This window comes from Macaca thibetana, chromosome 6 (genome assembly GCF_024542745.1).
Source record: "Macaca thibetana thibetana isolate TM-01 chromosome 6, ASM2454274v1, whole genome shotgun sequence".
NCBI classification, from domain to species: Eukaryota; Metazoa; Chordata; class Mammalia; order Primates; family Cercopithecidae; genus Macaca; species Macaca thibetana.
In genome coordinates, this window is record NC_065583.1 from 50,627,586 (window position 1) to 50,644,500 (window position 16,915).

At 37.9% G+C, this 16,915-nt stretch overlaps 1 protein-coding gene and 1 pseudogene across 1 annotated transcript in view; both read right to left on the reverse strand.

Moving 5' to 3' along the window:
* CDC42SE2 (CDC42 small effector 2) overlaps positions 1-16,915 on the reverse strand; it is a 1,077,748-nt gene that overhangs the window by 335,701 nt on the left and 725,132 nt on the right. The window lies entirely within an intron of this gene.
* LOC126955980 (SURP and G-patch domain-containing protein 1-like) overlaps positions 1-16,915 on the reverse strand; it is a 187,727-nt pseudogene that overhangs the window by 134,540 nt on the left and 36,272 nt on the right.

Sequence of the window (16,915 nt, forward strand, 5' to 3'; positions counted from 1 at the left end):
ACAAATGGGATCTAATTAAACTAAAGAGCTTCTGCACAGCAAAAGAAACTACCATCAGAGTGAACAGGCAACCTACAGAATGGGAGAACATTTTTGCAATCTACTCATCTGACAAGAGCTAATATCCAGAACCTATAAAGAACTCAATCAAATTTACAAGAAAAAAACAAGCAACCCCATCAAAAAGTGGGCAAAGGATATGAACAGACACTTCTCAAAAGAAGACATTCATATAGCCAACAGACACATGAAAAAATGCTCATCATCACTGGCCATCAGAGAAGTGCAAATCAAAACCACAATGAGATACCATCTCACACCAGTTAGAATGGCAATCATTAAAAAATCAGGAAACAACAGGTGCTGGAGAGGATGTGGAGAAATGGGAACACTTTTACACTGTTGGTGGGACTGTAAACTAGTTCAACCATTGTGGAAAACAGCGTGGCGATTCCTCAAGGATCTAGAACTAGAAATACCATTTGACCCAGCCATCCCATTACTGGGGATATACCCAAAGGATTATAAGTCATGCTGCTATAAAGACACATGAACACAAATGTTTACTGCAGCACTATTCACAATAGCAAAGACTTGGAATCAACCCAAATGTCCATCAGTGACAGACTGAATTAAGAAAATGTGGCACATATACACCATGGAATACTATGCAGCCATAAAAAAGGATGAGTTCATGTCCTTTGTAGGGACATGGATGCAGCTGGCAACCATCATTCTGAGCAAACTATTGTAAGAACAGAAAACCAAATACCACATGTTCTCACTCATAGGTGGGAATTGAACAATGAGATCACTTGGACGCAAGAAGGGGAGCATCACACACCGGGTCCTATTGTGGAGAGGGGGAAGGAGGGAGGGTTAGCGTTAGGAGATATACCTAATGTAAATGACGAGTTAATGGGTGCAGCACACCAACATGGCACATGTATACATATGTAACAAACCTGCACATTGTGCACATGTACCCTAGAACTTAAAGTACTAAAAAAAAAAAAAATTACACACCAAAAATATAATAATACTGGTTTGTATATTTTTTCATGTATTTACCTTTACCAGAGAACTTCCTAGTTCCATATGGCTTTAAGTTACTGTCTAGTGTTCTTTCATTTTAACTTAAAAGACTTTCTTTAGCATTACTTATAGGGCAGGTCTAGTGGTAATGAATTTTCTGAGTTTTTGTTTAACTGAGAAAGTCTTAATTTTTCCCTCATTCGTGAAGGACTGTTTTGCCAGATACAGTATTCCAGGTTGACAGTACTTTTTTTTCTTTCAGCATGTTGACTATATCATCCCACTGCTTTCTGGCCTGCAAGATTTCTGCTGAGAAACCTGATGATAATCTCATTGTGCATCCTTTGTATGTGACAAATTGCTTTTCTCTTGCTACTTTAAAGATTTTTCTCTTTGTCTTTGGTTTTCAACAGTTTGATTACAAAGTATCTGAGCAGGAGTCTCTTTGGATTTATTCTACATGAACTTTGTTGAGCTACTTGGACTTGGAGATGCATGTATTTTCTCCAGTTTGTAAAGGTTTTGGCCATTATTTCTTTAAATAATCTCATTGCTCCTTTCTTTCTCTCCTCTCTCTTTAGGACTCCCATAATGCATACTTTTGTAAGATTGATTTTTTAACTCCATTGGTCCCTTAGGTGCTGTTCATTTTTTTTTAGTTTTCTTTCTATTCTTCAGACTGGATCATCTCAACTAATCTATTCCTGAGTTCACAGATTCTTTCTCCTGCCTGATAAAATCTGCTGCTGAGCCTGTCTAGTAAATTTTTCATTTATTGCACTTTTCAATTACAGAATATTTAATTGATTCTTTTTAAAACATAATTTTCATCTATTTATTGATATTCTATTTTGTTTTGGACATCATTCTGTGCTTCCTTTATTTCTAGACATGGAGTCCTTTAACTCTTTGAATATATTTAAAATAGTCAATTATAAGGTCCTTCTCTAGCAATTTCTATGTCTCAGCTTCCTTGGGGACAATTTCTATGAATTCTTTTCATTCTGTATATGGGCTATTCTCTTGCTGAGAAGTTGACATTTTGAATCCTATATTGAAGTATCTCTGCATATCTGATTGTCTCTTTTCCTTATGATTTGTTATTGTTGAAAGATTGTCGTTTTTGTTTGTTTAGTGAATTTTCCAAACTAATTTTTTAAAGTGTATATTCTTTGTTATGAGTGGTCATTGAGTCTTTGTTATGGGTGGTCACTGAGTCTTTGTTCTGTTAATGGGGAGTGAATGATTTGACAGAGATTTCCTTAAATTTCTAGAACAAAAATACCTAGTCTTTGCAGAGTTGTTTCATGTATGCTTTGGGACAAATCTACAGCACTCTGCCAGGCAACTGACACTTCTGTTTCGAAGTCAGGATAGGTAAAAGGCTTGGACCTTCTCAGGTCTTTCTTGAGCATACACACAATCCTTGACATATGTGTGACCTTCTAGATTTCCAGGAATATGTCAAAGCTTTCCAAAGCCCTTATTCCCCAAAGCATCACATTCTCAAGCCTTTTACTTCGAGCTTTTTGGTTAGTCTATTGCTTGCCCTGACTGTTTATCATTGCCTCAGGCAGCAGTGACTAAAACATTTGCTTTGTACAGATGCTTCTCAATTTATGATGGGGTTATGTTCTGACAAACCTATTGTAAGTTGAAAATATCATAAACCAAAAATTTATTTAATACACCTAACCTACTGAACATTAAGCTTAGCCTAGGCTACTTTAAATATGTTTAGAACACTTATATTAGCTTGTGGTTGGGCAAAATCATCTAACACAAAGCCTACTTTGTAATACAGTATGAATATCTCATGTAATTTATTGAGTACTATACTGAAAATGAAAAACAGAACGGTTGTATAGGAGATCAAAGTAGAACTTCTACTGAATGTGTATTGATTTTACACCATCATAAAGGAAAAAATATTCTACTGAACCACCTTAAGTTGGATACGGTCTGCAAATGTTTTCAACAAATGCCCTCTACAGTGTGTTTAGCATTGGATGAGTTCCAAATTAGTGAGGTACAGTCAAACTCATTGAACTAGTTTTCCAGGCAACCACCAGACAGACTAAAACAAAACTTTACAATTCTTTGTAAATTAATGAGCTCTTCTATGTTTTCTCTGGTGCTAGAAGTGTGTGTGGTTATTTTCAAGACAGCAAGGGAGGGTATTACAGTAAGGTAAAACATCACAAAGCTTATTATTCATATTGAGATTCAGTCTTTTTTTCCTGAATGAGCACTTCCCAGGTTGCTGCAAGCTTTTGGTTAGTTTTCATAGCTCTGGTTTTTTCCCCCATTTTTTCCCGTTGTTTTTATGAAAGAGGCGATTTCAGAGTTCCTTACTTGCCATTTTTGCTGACATACAGGAGCTTTTATTTTTGATTCAGCAAATTATTATTCTGTGCAGTATTCAAATTAAATTGAGAACACCTATAATTGTAATATCTAAATTTGATAAAATGTTCAACAAAATCATAATTAGGATCTTATTAGATGAGTTTTGGTTTATAAAAATATTTTTTGAAGAAAATTATCCTGAATGATACAAAGAGGACAAGACTTACAAAAATATTTGCCTGAAACATTTACACATTTCAAAAGGAAAAATTTAGAATTGACAATATCTTTCTTTTCAAAAAAATTTGTCTGAGTTTACTGGGTAAATCACCACCTGTAGAGAGCATATTTTCTCAGTTAAAAATTTGATATAAAGAGAGGAATAAATTAAAACCATTAAAAAATTTAAAGACAGGGTCTTGCTCTGTCGTACAGGCTGGGGTTCAGTGGTGCGATCACAGTTCTCAGCAGCTTCAAACTCCTGGGCTCAAGCAATCCTTCCACCTCAGCTTCTGGAGTAGATAGAACTCAGGTGCATGCCACCACATTTGGCTAATTATTATTATTATTTTTGTAGAAACAGGATCTTGCTATGTTGCCTAGGCTGGTCTTGAACTCCTGGCCTCAAGTGATCCTCTTGCCTCAGTCTCCCAAAGCACTGGGATTAGATGCATGAGCCACTAATCCAGTGTCTGGCCAGGAGTTAATTAAAGGTGTCAGAAATTTCAAATCTCTTAACTGCATAATTCAACTTTATAAAAATTGCAGGCAATTTTTAATGAAAGTGTTGACAGTAGTATAACCTACTTGAAAAAGATACATTTCTTAGGTTACACAGTATATTAGTTTTCAAGGGCTCCTGTAGCAAACTACTACAAACTGGGTGACTTTGAAAAAAACCGAGAAATTTATTCTTTCATAGATCCGGAGGCTAGAAGTCTAAGATTAAAGTATTGGCAGGGCCAACTAGCCGGGCGAGGTGGCGGGCGCCTGTAGTCCCAGCTACTCGGGAGGCTGAGGCAGGAGAATGGCGTGAACCCGGGAGGTGGAGCTTGCAGTGAGCTGAGATCCGGCCACCGCACTCCAGCCTGGGTGACAGAGCGAGACTCCGTCTCAAAAAAAAAAAAAAAAAAAAAAGTATTGGCAGGGCCATGTTTCCTCCGAAGTCTCTGGAAAAGAATTCTGATGGTTTCTTCTAGCTTATAGTGGTTGCTTGTAGTCTTTGGGTTTCCATAGCTAGTAGGTGCAACACTCTAATCTCTATCTCCATCTCCAAATGGCCATATCCCCTGTACATCTATGTCTCTATATCCAGATTTCCCTCTTCGTATAAGATAACAATGTAACACTAATCATATTGAACTGAGGGCTTACTTTGGTCCAGCATGACCTCACATTAACTGGATTACATCTACAAAGACTCTATTTCCACATAAGGTCACACATTTAGAGCACCTGGGTAGATAGGAATTTTTGGAAAACATAATTCAGCCAGTGCACATGACATTAGAAACAAACGTCAGCTGAGAAAATTGTTAAATACATAAATATATATCAAGAACATTTATTCTGTTTATGTCATCTTTAATGTTTAGGTCATCAATAAAGAGGGTTAACTTTTTATTAAAGTTTAAATTTAAATTTTATTTTACTTTAAGTTCTGGGATACATGTGCAGAACATGCAAGTTTGTTATATAGATAAACGTGTGCCATGGTGGTTTGCTGCACCTATCAACCTGCCACCTAGTTATCAAGCCCTGCATGCATTAGCTATTTGTCCTCGCCTCTCCACCCCCGACATGCCTCAGTGTGTGTTGTTTCCCTCCCTGTGTCTATGTGTTCTCATTGTTCAACTCTCACTTATGAGTGAGAACATGCAGTATTTGGTTTTCTGTTCCTGTATTAGTTTGCTGAAGATGATGGCTTCCAGCTTCATCCATGTGTCTGCAAAGGCCATGATCTCATTCCTTTTTATGACTGTATAGTATTCCATGATGTATATGCACCACAATTTCTTTATCCATTTTATCATTGATAGGCATTTGGGTTGATTCCATGTCTTTGCTATTGTAAACAGTGCTGTAGTAAACATATGTGTGTTATGTATCTTTATTTTATTTTTGGAGATGGAGTCTATCTCTGTCACCCAGGCTGGAGTGCAGTGGCACAATCTTGGCTCACTGCACCCTTCACCTCCCAAGTTCAATCAATTCTCCTGCCTCAGGCTCCCAAGAAGCTGGGTCTACAGGTGCGTGCCACCTTGCCCTGGTAACTCTTTGTACTTTTAGTGGAGATGGGGGTTTCATCATGTTGACCAGGCTAGTCTCGAACTCCCGACTGCAGGTGATCTGCCATCCTCAGCCTCCCAAAGTGCTGGGATTACAGGCATGAGCCACCATGCCCGGCCCTTGCATGTATCTTTATAGTAGAATGATTTCTATTCCTTTGGGTATATACCCAGTAATGGGATTGCTGGGTCAAATGGTATTTCTGGTTCCAGAGATCCTTGAGGAATCACCACACTGTCTTCTACAATGGTTGAACGAATTTACATTTCAACAGTTTAAAAACATTCCTATTTCTCTACAGCCTTGCCAGCATCTGTTGTTTCTTGACTTTGTAATAATCACCATTCTCACTGGCATAAGATGGTATCCCATTGTTGTTTTGATTTGCATTTCTCTAATGATCAGTGATGTTGAGCTTTTTTCATACTTTTTTGGACACATAAATGTCTTCTTTTGAGAAGTGTCTGTTTCCTTCGCCCACCTTTTGATGGTTTTTTTTTCTTGTAAATGTGCTTAAGTTCCTTGTAAATTCTGGATAGTAAACCTTTGTCAGATGAGTTGATTGCAAAAATTTTCTCCCATTCTGTAGGTTGCCAGTTCACTATGATGATAGTTTCTTTTGTTGTGCAGAAGCTCTTTAGTTTAATTAGATCTCATTTGTCAATTTTTGCTTTTGTTGCAATTGCTTTTGGTGATTTCATCATAAAATCTTTGCCCATGTTTGTGTCCTGAATTGTATTGCCTAGATTTTCTTCTAGGGTTTTTGTGGTTTTGGGTTTTACGTTTAAGTCTTTAATCCATCTTGAGTTAATTTTTGTATAAGGTGTAAGGAAGGGGTCCAGTTTTAGTTTTCTGCATATGGTTGGCCAGTTTTCCCAACACCATTTATTAAATAGGAAATCCTTTCCCCATTGCTTGTTTCTGTCAGGTTTGTCAAAGATCAGATGGTTGTAGATGTGTGCTGTTATTTCTGAGGTCTCTATTCTGTTCTATTGGTCTATATGTCTGTTTTGGTACCAGTACCATGCTGTTTTGCTTACTGTAGCCTATAGTTTTTTTATTTTTGCTTAGGATCGACTTGGCTATATGGGCTCTTTTTTGATTCAATATGAATTTTAAAGTAATTTTTTCTAATTCTGTGAAGAATGTCAATGGTAGTTTGATGGGAATAGCATTGAAACTATACATTACTTTGGGCAGTGATATGGATTGGCTGTGCCTCCACTCAATCTCAACTTGAATTGTATCTCCCACAATTCCCAAGTGTTGTGGGAGGGACTCTGGGGAGGCAATTGAATCATGGGGGCTGGTCTTTCCCATGCTATTCTCATGATAGTAAATAAGTCTCATAAGATCTAATAGGTTTATCAGAGGTTTCCACTTTTGCTTCTTCCCCATTTTTCTCTTGCCACCACCATGTCAGAAGTGCCTTTTGCCTCCCACCATGATTTTGAGGCCTCGCCAGCATGTGGAACTGTAAGTCCAATTAAACCTCTTTTTCTTCCCAGTCTTGGGTATGCCTGTATCAGCAGTGTGAAAACAGACTAATACAGTAAATTGGTACCAGTAGAGTGGGGTGCTGCTGAAAAGCTACCTGAAAATGTGGAAGTCACTTTGGCACTGGGTAATAGGCAGAGGCTAGAACAGTTTGGAGGGCTCAAAAGAAGACAGGAAAATGTGGGAAAGTTTGGAACTTCCTAGAGAGTTGTTGAATGGCTTTGCCCAAAATGCTGATAGCAATATGGACAATAAAGTCCAAGCTGAGGTGGTCTCACATGGAAATGAGGAACTTTTTGCTAACTGGAGCAAATGTGACTCTTGTTATGTTTTCGCAAAGAGATTGGTGGCATTTTGCTCCTGCCCTAGAGATCTGTGGAATTTTAAACTTGAAAGAGATGATTTAGGGTATCTGGCAGAAAAAAATCCTAAGCAGCAAAGCATTCAAGAGGTGATTTTGGGTGCTGTTAAAAGCATTCTGTTTTAAAAGGGAAACAGAGAATAAAAGTTTGGTAAATTTGCAGGCTGACATTGTGATAGAAAAGAAAAACCCATTTTCTTTGGAGAAATTCAAGTCAGCTGCAGAAATTTGCATAACTGACAAGGAGCCTAATGTTAATCCCCAAGACCGAGGGGAAATTGTCTCCAGGCCATGTCAAAGATGTTCACAGCAGCCCCTCCCATTACAGGCCAGGAGGCCCAGGAGGAAAAAGTGGTTTAGTGGACTGGGTCCAGGGGCCCTCCGCTGTGTGCAGCCTAGGGATTTGGTGCCTGGTGTCCCAGCTGCTACAGCTGTGGCTGAAAGGGGCAAATATACAGCTCCAGCTGTGGCTTCAGAGGGTGCAAGACCCAAGCCTTGGCAGCTTCTATGTGGTGTTGAGCCCATAGGTGCACAGAAATCAAGAACTGAGGTTTGGGAACCTCTGCCTAGATTTCAGGGGATGTATGGAAACACTGGATTCCCAGGCAAAAGTTTGCTGCAGGGGCGGGGTCCTCATGGAGAACCTCTGCTAGAGCAGTGCAGGAGGAAAATGTGGGATCAGAGCCCCCACACAGAGTCCCTACTGGCACTTTGCCCTAGTGGAGCTGTGAGTGGAGGGCCACCTTCCTCCAGACCCCAGAATGGTAGATCCACTGACAGCTTGCACTGTGCACCTGGAAAAGCCACAGACACTCAATGCCAGCCAGGGAAATCAGCCAGGAGGGAGACTATACCCTGCAGAGTCACAGGAGTGGAACTGCCCAAGACCATGGGAATCCACCTTTGTATCAATGTGACCTAGATGTGAGACCTGGAGTCAAAGGAGATTGCTTTGAAACTTTAAAATTTGATGGCCCCGCTGGATTTTGGACTTGATGGGCCCTGTAACCTCTTTGCTTTGGCCAATTTCTCCCATTTGCAATGGCTGTATTTACCCAATACCTGTACCTCCACTGTATCTAGGAAGTAACTAGCTTGCTTTTGATTTTACAGGCTTATAGGTGGAAGGGGCTTGCCTTGTCTCACATGAGACTTTGGACTGTGGACTCTTGGGTTAATGCTGAAATGGGACTGTTGGGAAGGGATGATTGTTTTTGAAGTGTGAAGACATAAGATTTGGAGGGGCCATGAGTGGAATGATATGGTTTGTCTGTGCCCCAACCCAAATCTCAACTTGAATTGTTTGATCCAAGGCCTCATATATTGTACTGTATGATTCGGAGGCCTCCCCAGCCATGTGGAAATGTAAGTTCAATTAAACTTCTTTTTCTTCCCAGTCTCGGATATGTCTTTATCAGCAGCGTGAAAATGGACTAATTCAGGCAGTACAGCCATTTTCATGATATTGATTCTTCCTATCCGTGAGGATGGAACGCTCCTTCGTTTCTTATTTCCTTGAGCAGTGGTTTGTAGTCCTCCTTGAAGAGGTCCTTCATGTCCCTTGTTAGCTGTATCCTAGGTTTATTCTCTTTGTAGTAATTGTGAATATGAGTTCATTCATTATTTGGCTCTATGGTTGTCTATTGTGGGTATATAGGAATGCTTGATTTTTGTACATTGATTTTGTATCCTGAGACTTTGCTGGAGTTGCTGATCAGCTTAAGGAGCTTTTGGGCTGAGATGATTGGGTGTTCTATATATAGGATCATGTTATCTGCAAACAGACAATTTGACATCCTCTTTTCCTAATCGAATACCCTTTATTTCTTTCTCCTGCCTGATTGCCCTGGCCAGAACTTCCAACACTGTGTTGAATAGGAGTGGTGAGAGAGGGCATCCTTGTCTTGTGCCCCATTTTCAAAGGGAATGCTTCCAGCTTTTGCCCATTCAGGTATGATATTGGCTGTAGGTTTGTCATAAATAGCTCTTATTATTTTGAGATATGTCCCATCAATACCTAGTTTATTCAGAATTTTTAACATGAAGAGATGTTGAATTTTATTGAAGGCCCTTTTCTGCCTCTATCGAGATAATCAAGTGGTTTTTGTCATTGGTCCTGTTTATGTGATGGATTATGTTTACTGATTTGCCTATGTTGAAACAGCCTTGCATTCCAGGGATGAAGCCAACTTGATTGTGGTGGATAAGCTTTTTGATGTGCTGCTGGATTTGGTTTGCCTGTATTTTTTTGAGGATTTTTGCATCAATGTTCATCAGAAATATTGGCTTGAATGTTTCTCTTTTTTTGTTTTGTTTCTGCAAGGTTTGGTGTCAGGATGATGCCGGCCTCATAAAATGAGTTAGGGAGGAGTCCCTTCTTTTCAAGTGTTTGGAATAGTTTCAGAAAGGTACCAGTTCCTCTCTGTGCCTCTGGTAAATTTGGTTACGTATCCATCTGGTCCTGGGCCCTTTTTTGGTTGGTAGGCTATTAATTACTGCCTCAATTTCAGAAATTGCTATTGGTCTATTCAAGGATTCATCTTCTTCCTGGTTTAGTCTTGGGAGGGTGTACGTGTCCAGGAATTTATCCATTTCTTCTAGATTTTCTAGTTTATTTGAATAGAGGTGTTTATAGTATTCTCTGATGGTAGTTTGTATTTCTGTGATGTCAATGGTGATATCCCCTTTATCATTTTTTATTACATCTATTTGATTCTTCTCTCTCTTCTACTTTATTAGTCTAGCTTGTGGTCTATTTTATTTTTTTCAAAAAACCAGCTCCTGTATTCATTGATTTTTTTGAAGGTTTGTTTTGTCTCTCTCTCCTTCAATTCTGCTCTGATCTTATTTCTTGTCTTCTGCTAACTTTTGGATTTATTTGCTCTTGCTTCTCTAGTTCTTTTAGTAGTGATGTCAGGGTGTCTATTTGAGATCTTTCTAGCTTTCTGATATGGGCATATAGTGCTGTAAATTTCCCTCTTAACATTGCTTTAGCTGCATCCTAGGAATTCTGGTACATTGTCTCTTTGTACTCATTGGTTTCAAAGAACTTTTTGATTTCTGCCTCCATTTCGTTATTTACCCAGGAGTCATTCAGGAGGTTAATTTCCATGTAGTGTGATTTTGAGTGAGTTTCTAAATCCTGAGTTCTAATTTGGATTTTTTCTTCTTTTGGCTATTATGAATAATGTTGCTATGAATACTCATGTACAAGTTTTCATATAGACATATGTTTTCATTTCTCTTTGGGATTCATCTAGAAGTGAAGTTGCTGGATCATATGGCAACTTGATGTTTAACTTTCTGAGAAGTAGCCAAACTGTTTTCCAGTAGCTGCATCATTTCACATTCCTACCAGCAACATATGAGGGTTCCAAGTTCTCCACATCCTTGCTAACATTTGTTATTTGTTTAAAAACATTATTGCCATCCTTGTGGGTGTGGAGTAGTGTCTCATGGTTTTGATTTGCATTTCTTAATGGCAAATGATGTTGAGTATCTTTTCATGTGCTTATTGGCTATTTATGTATCTTTTTTGGAAAACTGTCTATTCAAATCATTTGATCATTTTAACATTAGGTTTTTTTTTTTAGTTTTTTTATTATTGAGTTGTAATTTTTTAAATATATTCTTAATACAAGTCTCTTATCAGCTTTAGAAATATTTTCTGCCATCTTGTGGATTGACTTCCCACTTTCTTGCGAATAGTTTTTAGCAAAATTATTTTATTGTTCAATATAACAATTTGGTAGTCAATAAACATTCCAAAATGTACTGTGATAAAACAGAACAGCAATGATACCTCTATGTGTAGCTTCATGTTACCCTTAGGAGTTTACAGTGGGATAGCAGAGGGGAGAGTATTGCTTCATGTGCATGCTCATTTGCAGAATGTTCAGATGTTTAACTAAAGTATGAGCCTTCTATTTGTCTTACATTTCCCTGGACTTCATAGTTGAAACAGAGAATATTTTGGAACTGGTGGTAGTTTTTCACTTATAGGAATTAAAACTCTTAAGCAAATATAGGAAGGAAAAGAGGCTACTGCGAACGATGCAGGCAATTCCCTTTGTGGATATGCAATTGAACATGAGGCACATGGACAAAAAGCAAAAAATGCCGAGCTCATTGCAAATGTTCAATAAATGACAGCTGGGTGAATAAATGAATCAATGAGAGTGTGTGAGGTGAATGTCTTGGCATCCTAGGTTTCTACTTTCTGCAACATCATGACCTTGATTGTGCCTATCTAGGTCACTGTGTACTGTCTAAGGTTTGTGTATACTTGGGGAAGAAAACATATTTCTAAGGCAACCTGGATTATCATAAATAAGTAAATTGCCCAACAATTATGCAGAATGAAAACTTTATTTTCTGAAAACTTCATTCTGGGCACTTAAAATTTTTGCCCTTTTATAAAATGAGCTGATTAGTAGTTAATGCAAATTAAAGACTTGCTTGATGTTCAATATCTAGAAATGGCACAATTTAGGACAACCTAGGAGCAAGATGCTTAAAGCCGGTATATGGTCTACGTGAGGTCTCATAGCTATTTTGGAGACAAACTAGTGACACTGGTGCAGTTGGGGTGACAGTGACTGAGATTATGTTAATTAGAGGGATCAACCAATTATTTTCTGTGCATATTCTTAAGCATGATGCTTTCAATGAACAAAACCTTCACTGGTAATAAATAAGGAAAGTGGACCCAGTGCATTACATTTTGTCTTAGTCCATTTGGACTGCTATTACAAAATACCATAGTCTGGGTGGCTTATAAACAACAAAAAATTATTTCTCCCTAGTTCTAGAGGCTGGGAAGTTCAAGATCAAGGTGCCATCATGACTGGGTTCTGCTGAAGGCCCTTTTCTGGGTTGCAGACTGATGACTTTTTGCTGTGTCCTCACATGGTAGAAAGGGCAAGGCAGCTCTCTGAGGTCTCTCTTTTTTTTTTTTTTTTTTTTTTTTTTTTTTGAGACAGAGTCTCGCTTTGTTGCCCAGGCTGGAGTGCAGTGGTGCAATCTGAGCTCACTGCAAGCTCTGCCTCCCGGGTTCACACCATTCTCCTGCCTCAGCCTCCTGAGTAGTTGGGATTACAGGTGTCTGCCACCACATTCGGCTAATTTTTTGTATTTTTTAGTAGAGAAGGGATTTCACTGTCTTAGCAAGGATAGTCTCAATCTCCTGACCTCGTGATTCGCCCACCTCAGCCTCCCAAAGTGCTGGGATTGCAGGTGTGAGCTATTGTGCCCAACCTCTGAAGCCTCTTTTTTTTTTTTTTTTAAATAACTGTTTTAATAATAATTTTAAATTGAGAATTAAAAAATTATATCTATTTATGGTATACAATGCGGTGTTTTCATGTATGTATACATTGTGGAACGGTTAAACCAAGCTATTAACATATGAATCACCTCACATGCTTATCATTTTCTTGTTGCAAGAACATTTAAAATCTACACTTAGCAATTTTTACGTGTAATTATTAACTATAGTCACTGTGCTGTATAATAGATCTCCAGAACTTAATTCCTCCTAAGTGAAACTTTGTGCCCTTCAATCAACATTTCCCCATTCCACACCCCCCTCTCCAGCTCCTGGCAACCACTGTTTTACTCTCTGCTTTTATGAGTTTGACTTTTTTAGATTCCACACAAAAGTGAGATCATGCAGTGTTTTCCTTTCTGTGCCTTGTTTATTTCACTTAGCATAATGTCTTTCAGGTCTATCTATATTATAACAAATGACAGGTTTCCCTTCTTTTTAAAGGCTGAATAGTATTCCATTGTGTGTGTGTATATATGTACATATATCACATTTTCTTTATCCATTCATCCATTCATGGACATTTAGGTTGAGTCCATATCTTGGCTATTGTGAATAATGCTGCAGTCAATGTGAGAGTGCAGATATCTCTTTGATATCCTGGTTTAATTTCCTTTGGATGAATAGCCAGAAGTGGGATTGCTGGATAATATAGGAGTTCCATATTTAATTTTTGGGGGGAACTTTCTTAATGTTTTCCATAATGGCTGTACTAATTTATGTTTCCACCAACAGTATACAAGGGTTTTCTTTTTCCATAAACTTTCTAACATTTGTTATCTTTTGTGTTTTTGATAATAGACTGAGTCCTCTTAATGGCACTAATCCCATTCATGAAGACTCTGTCTTCACGACCTAATTACCTCCCAAAGGCCCCACCTTTTAAGACCATCGCGTTGATCATTAGGCTTCAACATATGAATTTTGGAGACAGACACAACAGGGCATAGCAATTCATTTCTTGAATCTTTTATGTTCTGTAGCAAATGCCCCTTGGAACATAGGATTCACAGAATAGCACCTTATAAACGTCTCTTATAAAAATCATCTCTTACTTCTAGCGAATCTTAGTTGACACATGCTTATGATACTGAAATACGTTGAGACATTGATGTTACAATGTAACAATAATTGTCTTTTGGGGGTTTGGTATCCTTCTGAAACTGATATGAGCAAAATGAATAACAGGGTGATACTTATTTGCCTTTAAGGTCATTTCTCACATTGGGAGGCCGAGACGGGCGGATCACGAGGTCAGGAGATCGAGATCATCCTGGCTAACATGGTGAAACCCCGTCTCTACTAAAAAATACAAAAAACTAGCCGGGCGAGGTGGCAGGTGCCTGTAGTCCCAGCTACTTGGGAGGCTGAGGCAGGAGAATGGCGTAAACCCGGGAGGGGGAGCTTGCAGTGAGCTGAGATCCGGCCACTGCACTCCAGCCTGGGCCACAGAGCGAGACTCTGTCTCAAAAAAAAAAAAAAAAAAAAAAAAAAAAAGATAATTTCTTACCACTTTTCTCAAAACATGAGATTGCATTCGATACAGGTCATGGTTCTATTGATTGCTTGATCATAGACCAAGCTAGGATAAGGGTGCAACGTGATCATTAGCCATCTAACCAGTCGATGGCATTCCTGAGCATGCCTATTGCAGAACAAAACAATTCTAGCTCTTAATTCTGTAGGAGCTTTGCTCTGAAAATACCTTGGGACAGAAAGACATGAGGCCAAGACTAAGATAAAAATTGAGGAAGTAATGGGCCTTTGGGGCAAATTAAAGTGGCCATGCCAATGAACTGAATTCGTCTTTCCCTGATTTTAATGGGTCCTGAAGAACCGCTGCAGTGGTGTTTGTTGTTGTTGTATTAAACCAGAGCCATTAAGATATCAGGCCAATAAAATGTCACCTAATTAATTTGCCTGGATGTGGCTATGAACTTATTTGAAATCAAATAAAGAATTATTGCATTGAACTGAATTGTGTACATTAGGAGATTTAAAATGTTATTACAAAAATATCTTTTATTATGTATAGTTTGTTGCATAATGGTTTTCAATTTATCGCATTAGCCTTCTTTTTTGTGATTGCAGGAAAGAGGCATGCCAGTTAAGAAAGGCATAGCTTTCAATCTTTCAACTGAAAATTTGAATTGAAACCTACACATTTTTCAATTAAAACCTTCAGATTTTGGAACTGTTTACTGCAAAATAGTCATAGTGTTATAGTTGTATTTAGATGTGTATGAAAACACATGTGAATATTAGCTGCATTATTCAATACTATTAAGGAAATAGTCTTTTTTTCTTCTCAGGTAATGTGGGATAAAATTTAGTGCTGCATATAAACAAATCAGAATGGTAGCAGAAAAAGGCTTGGAGTTCATGGTTAATTTATTCTTGAAAATCGTTTTTTCCCCCATTTTCAATTGAGGTAAAGATAATATAAAGTGAAATGCTCAGATGTTACATGTACCATTTGATCTTCTTTGATGAATGCATATCAATAAACAGAACATTTCCATCTTGGAAAATTCCTTTCACCCTTTCCCAGTCAACCTCCTCAGGAGCAAAAACTGATTTCTATCCCCAAAGATTAGTTTTGCTTATTCTAGAATTCATATACTCTAGCTGGAATCATACAGATATACTTTTTTTTGTGTGTTTGCTTATTTCATTTAGCATAATAGTTTCAAAATGTTTCCTTTTTTTTTTTTTTTTTTGAGATAGATTCTCGCTGTTACCCAGCGTTGAGTGCAGTGGCATGATCTCAGTTCACTGCAACCTCCACCTACCTCCTGGGTTCAGGCGATTCTCATGCTTCAGCCTCCCAAGTAGCTGGGATTACAGGCATGTACCACCACATCCAGCTAATTTTTGTATTTTTAGGAGAGACAGGGTTTCACCATGTTGGCCAGGCTGGTCTTGAATTCCTGGCCTCAAGTAATCCACCTGCCTCAGCCTCCCAAAATGCTGGGATTACAGGTGTGAGCAACTGCACACGGCTTACCCATGTTTTAATGCATGTCAGTAATTCATGCCATTTCATTGCTGAGAAGTATCCCATTATATGAGTGTACCACAGTTGTTTGTAAAAAGTACATTTACTTGGCGATGATCATCTGTTCAAAAACTCAAAATCTCAAAAACTCTTTCCAGTTTTTGGCTATTAATAAAGCTGCTGTGAACATTCATGTACAAGTGATTTTGTGCATATATGCTTTCATTTCTCTTGGGTAAATAGGAGTGGAACGGTTAGAAGGAAAATATGAGTGCTGGATCATCGGGTAAATTTATGCTAAACATTTTAAGAAAATGGCAAATGATTTTTTTAAGTTGTTGTAGCATTTTATACTTCACTAGGAATGCATGAGAGTTCCAGTTGCTCCATGTCCTTTTCAACATTTGGCACTTTTTCTTTTTTCATTTTAGCCAATCTAGTGAGCATGTAGTGATATCTCATTATGGTTTTAACTTGAATTTCTCTGATGACAAATGATATTGAACACTTTTTCTACAAATTATTGGTCACGCAACATTTACATATCTTTTTTGTGAAGTGTTTAAGTGTTTTAATTTTTAAATTGGGTTGTTTGTCTTTTTGTTAGGTGATACAGATGTTCTGTGTATATTCTGCTTTAAATACTTTGTCAGTTTTATGTATTATGAACATTGTCTCCCACAGACATGGTTTTGTATTTATTTCTTGATGGTGTTTTGTGAAGAGCAAAAATTTTTAGGTTTTAGATATAATTTTGATAAATTATAAAATAAATTCTTTTTCTATTATGATTTGTAGTTTCTGTGTACTTGCCAAGAAACCTGTGCCTACCCCAAGCTTTTAAAGTTCTCCTCCTATATTTTCTTCTAATAGCTTTATTGTTGTAGTGTTTGTATATGAGTCTATTATCAATCTTTGATTTGGAGTATGGTGTGTAGTAGGTGTCAAAATTGTTTTATTCCAAAGGGAAATTCAGTTGTTCTGTACCATTTATTAAAGCAGGGTTCCTTTACCATTGATTAGCTGTACTGCTTTTACTAAAACGAAGGCTGTATTTCTG